At 47.4% G+C, this 8192-nt stretch overlaps 1 protein-coding gene across 1 annotated transcript in view; it reads right to left on the reverse strand.

The window, feature by feature from the left end:
- The window catches only part of LOC147668136 (uncharacterized), a 54096-nt gene extending 46432 nt beyond the window's left edge, over window positions 1–7664 (reverse strand). Inside the window, exon 1 of the mRNA XM_086948756.1 lies at window positions 7544–7664. The gene's annotated coding sequence lies outside the window, so the exon portion shown is untranslated. The remainder of the gene's footprint in view (window positions 1–7543) is intronic.
- Between the last annotated feature and the right edge of the window lie 528 nt (window positions 7665–8192).

The raw sequence follows: 8192 nt of genomic DNA on the forward strand, positions 1-8192 counted from the left end.
AGGGTGAGAGGGAGAGAGAGCTAGAGAGAGGGAGGGAGACCGAGAGAGATGTGTGTATGCCGGGACGGCTCAGTGGACGAAGGCATCCGCTGCAGGGACCTATGATCAACCTCATGGTCAGTTTTATGTTGTTGCTCTAGCCCCTCCCCCTCCCCCACTGACCATGCCCCCCCACCGATGCGGCCCTCGGACACAAACCAAACTGTAAATTTGGCCCCGAGAGAAAGTTTGTGAGTACCCATGGGCTAGATAGTAAGCTTTTTTTCCAGGAGTATAGTCTTTCCTCCACTCGCGCTCATACCTTTTACATGCCTTCTTCAGAGGAGTCAAGGTGTCACTATACCAGGGGTTAGAATCCTGCGTGCGACCCTTAATCCAGGTTGCCGGGATAAGAGTGTCAAGAGCCCGGGTGATCCAGGCACAAAATGAGTCATATCCTGTCTCAACATTACTAAAAAGGCCTAAAGGGTCCGCCCCTAAAAGTGCGTGGAAATCTTCAAGTTGAAACTTACGCCACAGTCTTTTATATACCGAACGTTGAGTATTGTTGTGTGAAGATGTAGATGTGGGAGTGGTCATTTCGACTAGGAGATGGTCGGACCAGGCCATAGGAGTAGGGGTAGTCGCTGTGGCCATCTCAATGTTGGTAAATATGGCCTCTTTTATGTGTAGGGCTTTTAACTATTGGATGGAGCTGAAATGCGGCTAAATCAGCAAGCATAGTGCAAATAGTCTGATCCTGATCCAGATCAAAGTGGAGGTTAAGATCGCCAAAAATGCTAAAATTAGCCCATTCCACAGCAAATGCTCCAACTGTCTCTAAGAGAGCATTGTTAAAACCGGAGGCAGGTCTGGGAGGCCTATATATTAATAGACCGGAAAGGGTAAAATGAGTGCTCACAGAGATACTAAAGTGAGCACATTCACCTCCCTCCATATTAACTTTATCAAAAAGACAGGAGTAGCTAGACCTGGTAATCACAGCGATACCGCCTCCCCTAGTCGCTCTGTTCACCAAAGAAATCGAGTATTCAGGGGGTAGCGCCAGATTCAGTGCATTCGTCATATCATCACTAAGCCAAGTCTCGGTCAGAAAGAAAATATCAGGAGTTTCATCAATGATAAGGTCGTATATTTCTGCATGGTGTTTAGCTAATGACCAAACATTTAACTGCAGTATTTTTAGCCCATGTTGAGGGGGGTATGACAGGAGATACGGATAAAGGCATAGGTTTAGAAAGTACAAACGTGCCGCACGGACAGCATGACGGGCCACTCAGGGGATGAAGTGGGGGAAAGCTACAATGGTGAGATGAAGAACGCAGATTTAATAAAACCTCTCTGGAGTAAAGACAGCTACCTGGCAGATTTTGGCCAGCGTTTCTGGCGAGAGGCGACATACTGGCGGGGACGGGGGCAGACGGGTTTGCCTTTGGCGCACCATTCGGCACACCGCCGGCACGCCCGCTGCACGCGTCCGCTGCGGTCACGCGCCATATTGGATTAAAATAGTTGTCAAGGGGCGTGTAGCAACTAGAGCGCCAACCAAAATTGCACACTACCGGTAGTGAGTGGTTCCGGTCTTTGCTCTTGTCTATGCCCTCCACATCAATCAGCCACAGGGCTGCGGGGACCGGGGCGCAAGAGTGTGTAATAAGTCAGGTAGGTGTTCAGGGTTATTCAAGATTTTTTTTAAACAATGACGAAATAAAATAGATCTTGCCTCCACCCACTGAACCTGAAGCCTGAAGCCTAAATGCAGGAAATAGCCTTAGCGATGTTTCCCCGTGTCAGCAGGATCGGAAAACTGCACAAAATGCAAAATGAATGGATGGTTGGGCGTGAAACAAGGTGAAATGATGTGATTGACCCTGGTTAAGTACCAGGACCAGAAGCCTTCTCATGGATACATCTACGGTTGCTTGGACAGTCAGATCAAGCTTGATGTTTTTGTCATTAGATTAGGCTGCGATTGTCTTTGTGACAGTATCTCTGTAAATGTCCAAAATCTTGAAGTACGAGTCCTGCAGTCACACCTTGTTGAGTTCTTTCACAAGTGCACAGGTAGATAAACCTTCCGCTCACTAGCCCTGAGTCTGACTGGGGTAAACTTTGGCTGTTTTTAGTCTCTTGGTAAAGAGTCTTGGATCACAGGAGCCTGGATGTGTATTCCACGTAGTATTCCAGACATCAAGTAGACAACCAGAGAGGATACAGCAGGCTCCTATCTGATGAAGGTGACCTTCACAAGGACCGAGTCCCGTGTGGGGAAATAAAACCATTTATTTTTCTCCTCAGATGTTCACGAACTAAACGAGGTTCAATTTGGGTCACAGATTGAAGCATTCAGCACTGGGTATCCTCAAAATATTTGGAAGCATTAAAGTGAACTAGCCAACCTATGTCTTTTCCTGTTAACGATAAAGTGAATGATCAGAAGCCAGTAGTCCCAAAGTAAAATGCAGGAGAAAGATTGGAAAAGGCTTGTTTTGACTTTGATAATATAGAGATATAGGTCTGTGTAACAGAAAGAATGGACATCAGAACGAATATAGACTTGATATTATCATTGACTCCAGCACTTTCAACCTCCATGGAGACTAGCACTTTCATCTAGAGGACCGTATTGATTCCAATTCAAATTCCCTCCTCAAATGTCTTGGGACCCTCGGCCGTACTCAGCACATCACCAGACTCACCCACACAGCTGAACACTTCCTGGACCCTAACTTCTCCACACTAAATAACATCTGAGTCTACAAACAAACACCTATCACCTGAACTGAAACACCCTTTAAAGGTTCAAGCTCAGCACCCTGAATCACAGGAGATTCACCACCTCTGGGCAGGCAGCCACTGCTGGAAGAACATCTCAGAGAAGGACTGGGCTTCTGCCCACAACACACGTCACCTCAAGCATACCAGCAACCTAACGGAAGACATCAAGAACTTCAAAGACTGGATCACCACCTGCACCAACAACCTGGACCTCCTCAAGCATACCAGCAACCTAACGGAAGACATCAAGAACTTCAATGACTGGATCACCACCTGCACCAACAACCTGGCACCCCTCATGCATACCAGCAACCTAACGGAAGACATCAAGAACTTCAAAGACTGGATCACCACCTGCACCAACAACCTGGACCTCCTCAAGCATACCAGCAACCTAACGGAAGACATCAAGAACTTCAATGACTGGATCACCACCTGCACCAACAACCTGGCACCCCTCATGCATACCAGCAACCTAACGGAAGACATCAAGAACTTCAATGACTGGATCACCACCTGCACCGACACCCTAGCCCTCTTCAAGCATACCAGCAACTTAACAGAAGATATCAAGAACTTCAATGACTAGATCACCACCTACACCACCACCCTGCCCCCCTCAAGTATACCAGCAGCCTAACTGTAGACATCAAGAACTTCAGTGAATGGATCACCACCTGCACCGACACCCTAGCCCCCTTCAAGCATACCATCAACTTAACGGAAGATATCAAGAACTTCTATGACTGGATCACCACCTGCACCAACACCCTGGACCCCCTCAGGCACAGAAGCAACCTAACGGAAGACATCAAGAACTTCAAATAATGGATCACCACCTGCGCCAACACCATGGACCCCCTCAGGCACAGAAGCAACCTAACGGAAGACATCAAGAACTTCAATGACTGGCTCACCACCTGCACCAACACCCTGGCCCTCTCAAGCATATCAGCAGCCTAACGGAAGGCATCAAGATTTTCAAATAATGGATCACCACCTGCGCCAACACCATGGACCCCCTCAGGCACAGAAGCAACCCAACGGAAGACATCAAGAACTTCAATGACTGGCTCACCACCTGCACCAACACCCTGGCCCTCTCAAGCATATCAGCAGCCTAACGGAAGGCATCAAGATTTTCAAATAATGGATCACCACCTGCGCCAACACCATGGACCCCCTCAGGCACAGAAGCAACCTAACGGAAGACATCAAGAACTTCAATGACTGGCTCACCACCTGCACCAACACCCTGGCCCTCTCAAGCATATCAGCAGCCTAACGGAAGACATCAAGAACTTCAATGAATGGATCACCACCTGCACCCACACCCTGCCCCCCCTCAAGCGAACCAGCAGCCTAACGGAAGACATTAAGAACTTCAATGAATGGATCCCCACTTGCACCGACACTCTAGACCTCCTCAAGCATACCAGCAGCCAAACGTAAGACGTCAAGAACTTCAATGACTAGATCACCACCTGCACCAACATCCTAGCCCACTGAAGAATACCAGCAGCCTAACAGAAGACATCAGGAACTTCAATGAATGGATCACCACCTGCACCCCCTCAAGCATACCAGCAGCCTAACGGAAGACGTCAAGAACTTCAATTAATCGCTCACCACCTGCATCAACACCGTGGACCCCTCAAGCATACCAGCAGCCTAACAAAAGACGTCAAGTGCGTCAATGAATGGATCACCACCTGCACCCCCTCAAGAATAGCAACACAAAAATAAAATCAAGATAAAAAAAGCATGCCAGCTGGTACACAGAAGAACTCAGGGTGGTGATGCAGCAGTATAAGCAACTCTAAAGCAAGTTGAGAATGAGCAAAGACACGGCAGACAACAACGTCTTCAAATCTGCCCTGACATTCGTCCACCAGCATGTCTGAAATGCCACGTGAACATCCCACAACAACCGCATTGAAGTCAGCAACAACCCCCCTTACAAAACCCATTGAAGCAATCTCTAACTTCTTTTGGAGGAAGATTATATACACGTACACAACTTCAACCTTCAACCTGACTCCAGTGACCTCGCAGCCAGTCTTCCAATCTCAGCTGAAGAATGGACCTTGACCATGTGGAACGGCATCACCGCAAACAAGACTGACGCAACCATGAAGACCCTCAGCTCCGGGGCCCCCTAGACCCATGCCCCCACCACACTTTCAACAAAGGTCTAACCACCATCAGTGAAGTCCTCACTCCCATCCTGAATGACTCCATCAATGTGGTCCTCTTCCCAGAAACCTGGAGGCAGGCAGCTGTCACAGCCCTAGAGAGGAAACCCTCCGAGGATCTTAACAAACTCTCCAACTACGGACTAATCACCCTCCTACCATACATGGCCAAAGTCCTAGAGAAAACCATCAATAAGTGTCTGACCAGCAACCTCATCAACCACCAGTTTTTCAAGGCCACCCTATCTCGATGCCGCCCAACCAGAGCACAGAAGCAGCACCCATTGAACCTACCTATGCCATTTGCATGATCCAGGACAGAGGAGAGGGTAAGGCTGTCATCCTATTGAACCTCATGGCGGTGTGTCACACATCCTCATCAGGCGCCTTCACAAGATCGAGATTCAAGAATCGGCATGCAATTGATCTACTCTTTCCAGATAAAAAGAACTCTGACATTCAACCTGACGTCATACTCCTTGCAAACCAGAAATCTCATCTGCGGAGCACCTCAAGGTTCACTCCTCAGCAGAACACTATTCAACACTTAAATAACCCCACTGACTAACATCATTCATACCCAGTACATCAACATCCTTTGCTACAGTGACAACACACAACTAATAGTGACACTCTTGGGCAAAATCTACAACACAAGAAACAAGTTCACTACCTGCATTACGGAAGTAGAAACCAACACTGACAAGACAGAAGTGTTGATCTTTGGAAACAACACCTGCCCATGGGACTCCACCTGAAGGCCATCCAACCAAGGACCTACTTCCACCCCTAACTCGCCTGCCAGCAGCCTAGGGATCATCATCTACAAAAAGCTGAACTTATTCGCCCAGGTCTATGATGTCACTGCTTCCACACCCTGCAGAAAAATGTATAATGGCTCACGCAGAAGACCGCCATCTACGCACACATCACCAGTAGTTTCAACTATGTGAACACTCTCCGGGTAGGAATCATCAAACAGCTCACCAGACAGCTGCAAACCAACCAAAATGCAGCAACCAGACGTATCCACAACCTCCCACTCAGAACACATTTCAGAGCTGCTTAGCTCCAGATGTATACGCACCCACATTTCAAGGCACTAACCAACAAATCCCTGCCTACATTCACAACTGCATCTCCTTCCATCAACCCCCTATGAACCTATGTTCAGCCGGACTCATACTCAAACACATCCCACGCATACACAGAAATGGATCCTAAAGCGTAGAACGATTTCCCTCAACTCATCAGAGCCTCCTCCTCACTTCTTGAGCTAACCAAGAAGCTGATGCCCTGGTTCTTTGAATGACTCCTCCCTCTAGGCTAGACTTACACACCTGCACAGCACTAGGATACCTCTCGGGTGATAATGTGTTATACAAATACACTTAACAAATGATTATGCATATCCCAACTTATTTTCCCCAGTCAAGGTAAAAAGCAGTTCCATATACACAGATTAAGTCTTCAGTGAAGGTCTCCACACAGTGAAGTGCAGCGTAGTGGTTTCCTCTTCTGTTAGCACTGCATACAGTGTGAGTACAATGCAGTGCAATGGTCACAGACACCCGCATTTATTTAAACCCCCTCAGAGTGCCAGACATAAAAGATACAGTGTGTGAAAGTTTCCACAAAAAGTAAATACCTCTCACAGTGTGGGGAATAATCAGTGTAGAGCACACATATTTCTTAAACTCTAAACACACTCACTGCACTTCATATGACTAAATAGTGAGGAATCTGTACACGTTGCAGTGCATCTTACTGCACTATGAGGAATCTGTACACGCTGCAGTGCATCTTACTGCACTATGAGGAATCTGTACATGCTACAGTGCACCTTACTGCACTATGAGGAATCTGTACACGCTGCAGTGCACCTTACTGCACTATGAGGAATCTATGCACCTCACTGCCATATACTGCACTGTGAAAAATCTGTGCACACTGCACTGCATCTTACTGCACTATGAGGAATCTATGCACCTCACTGCCATATACTGCACTGTGAAAAATCTGTGCACACTGCACTGCATCTTACTGCACTATGAGGAATCTATGCACTGCACTGCCAATACTGCACTGTGAAAAATCTGTGCACCTTGCACTTTGCTGCACTATGAGAAATCTGCCCACACTGCACTGCATCTTACTAAACTATGAGGAATCTGTACACACCGCAGTGCATCCTATTGCACTATGAGAGATCTGTGTCACTGCAAATGACTGCACTATGAGAAATCTGTGTCACTGCACTTCATCTTACTAAATTGCAGTGCTGTGGTACAGATTCTTCAGTGCAGTAAGATGCAGTGGAGCATGCACAGATTTCTCATAGTGCAGTAAGGTGCAGTGCATTGTGCACAGATTTCTCATAGTGCAGTAAGATGCAAAGTACCTTGCACAGATGATGATCACAAACACCCACAGGGCCAAAATGACAGCCTCCCCTCCTCTCCCCTCCCCCACCCCCACCCCGTAGAGGAGCCCGGCTCCTGACAGGGATTTCCCCAGGATTATACCGTCTATTTGTACAAACACAGCAGAAGGGGCCGACAATTTCCTACCTGAGTAGAAACCTGTGCAGACATTTACAGGCTCTCTCCACGTCCTAGGGCGGGGCGGGGCAGGTGCACATCTGCGGTCTGGGGGGGATAACTGCACAGACAGACAGGGCGTCCTTCTTCCTCTGCAGCAGATTGGGAACAGATAAAGGGCCGGAAGTGATGTCAGCATCCGGTGCTGATGCTGTCTCTGCCACCGCCGGCCTGGAAAAGGAAACTCTTTCCTTTCATACAATGTGCTCAGTGGTTTCCTCAGAAAGCGAGGCGCGCCCTCTGGTGGCCACTAACAGAACCTCCATTCCCAGTCCCCAGGAGTGAACACATTTCACAGGATCAAACATTTTGTGGCAGGAAAGACCTGGGTTTTAGATACCACAGATATGTTTTTAAGACACACACAGTCCAAGATACAGGGTCTCACTCTCGGTTGCTGCTGTAAAAAATATTTATAGCTTTACTTCACATCTTCAAACCACTGATGCAGAGGACTAAAGAATATTTACAGGAAGCTGTCAACTGGAAGCGAGACTTTGTATTTCATTAAATATAGGAGAATATGTGTTAGTGGTGCAATTAAACTGGCAGCTTATTTCTTTTTTCTTTTTTTAAACTCTTTATTGGGTTTTTCAAATGCACAGCAGGGTATATAGCA

The sequence above is a fragment of the Lissotriton vulgaris genome, unplaced genomic scaffold (assembly GCF_964263255.1).
Source record: "Lissotriton vulgaris unplaced genomic scaffold, aLisVul1.2 SCAFFOLD_1386, whole genome shotgun sequence".
Lineage (NCBI taxonomy): Eukaryota > Metazoa > Chordata > Amphibia > Caudata > Salamandridae > Lissotriton > Lissotriton vulgaris.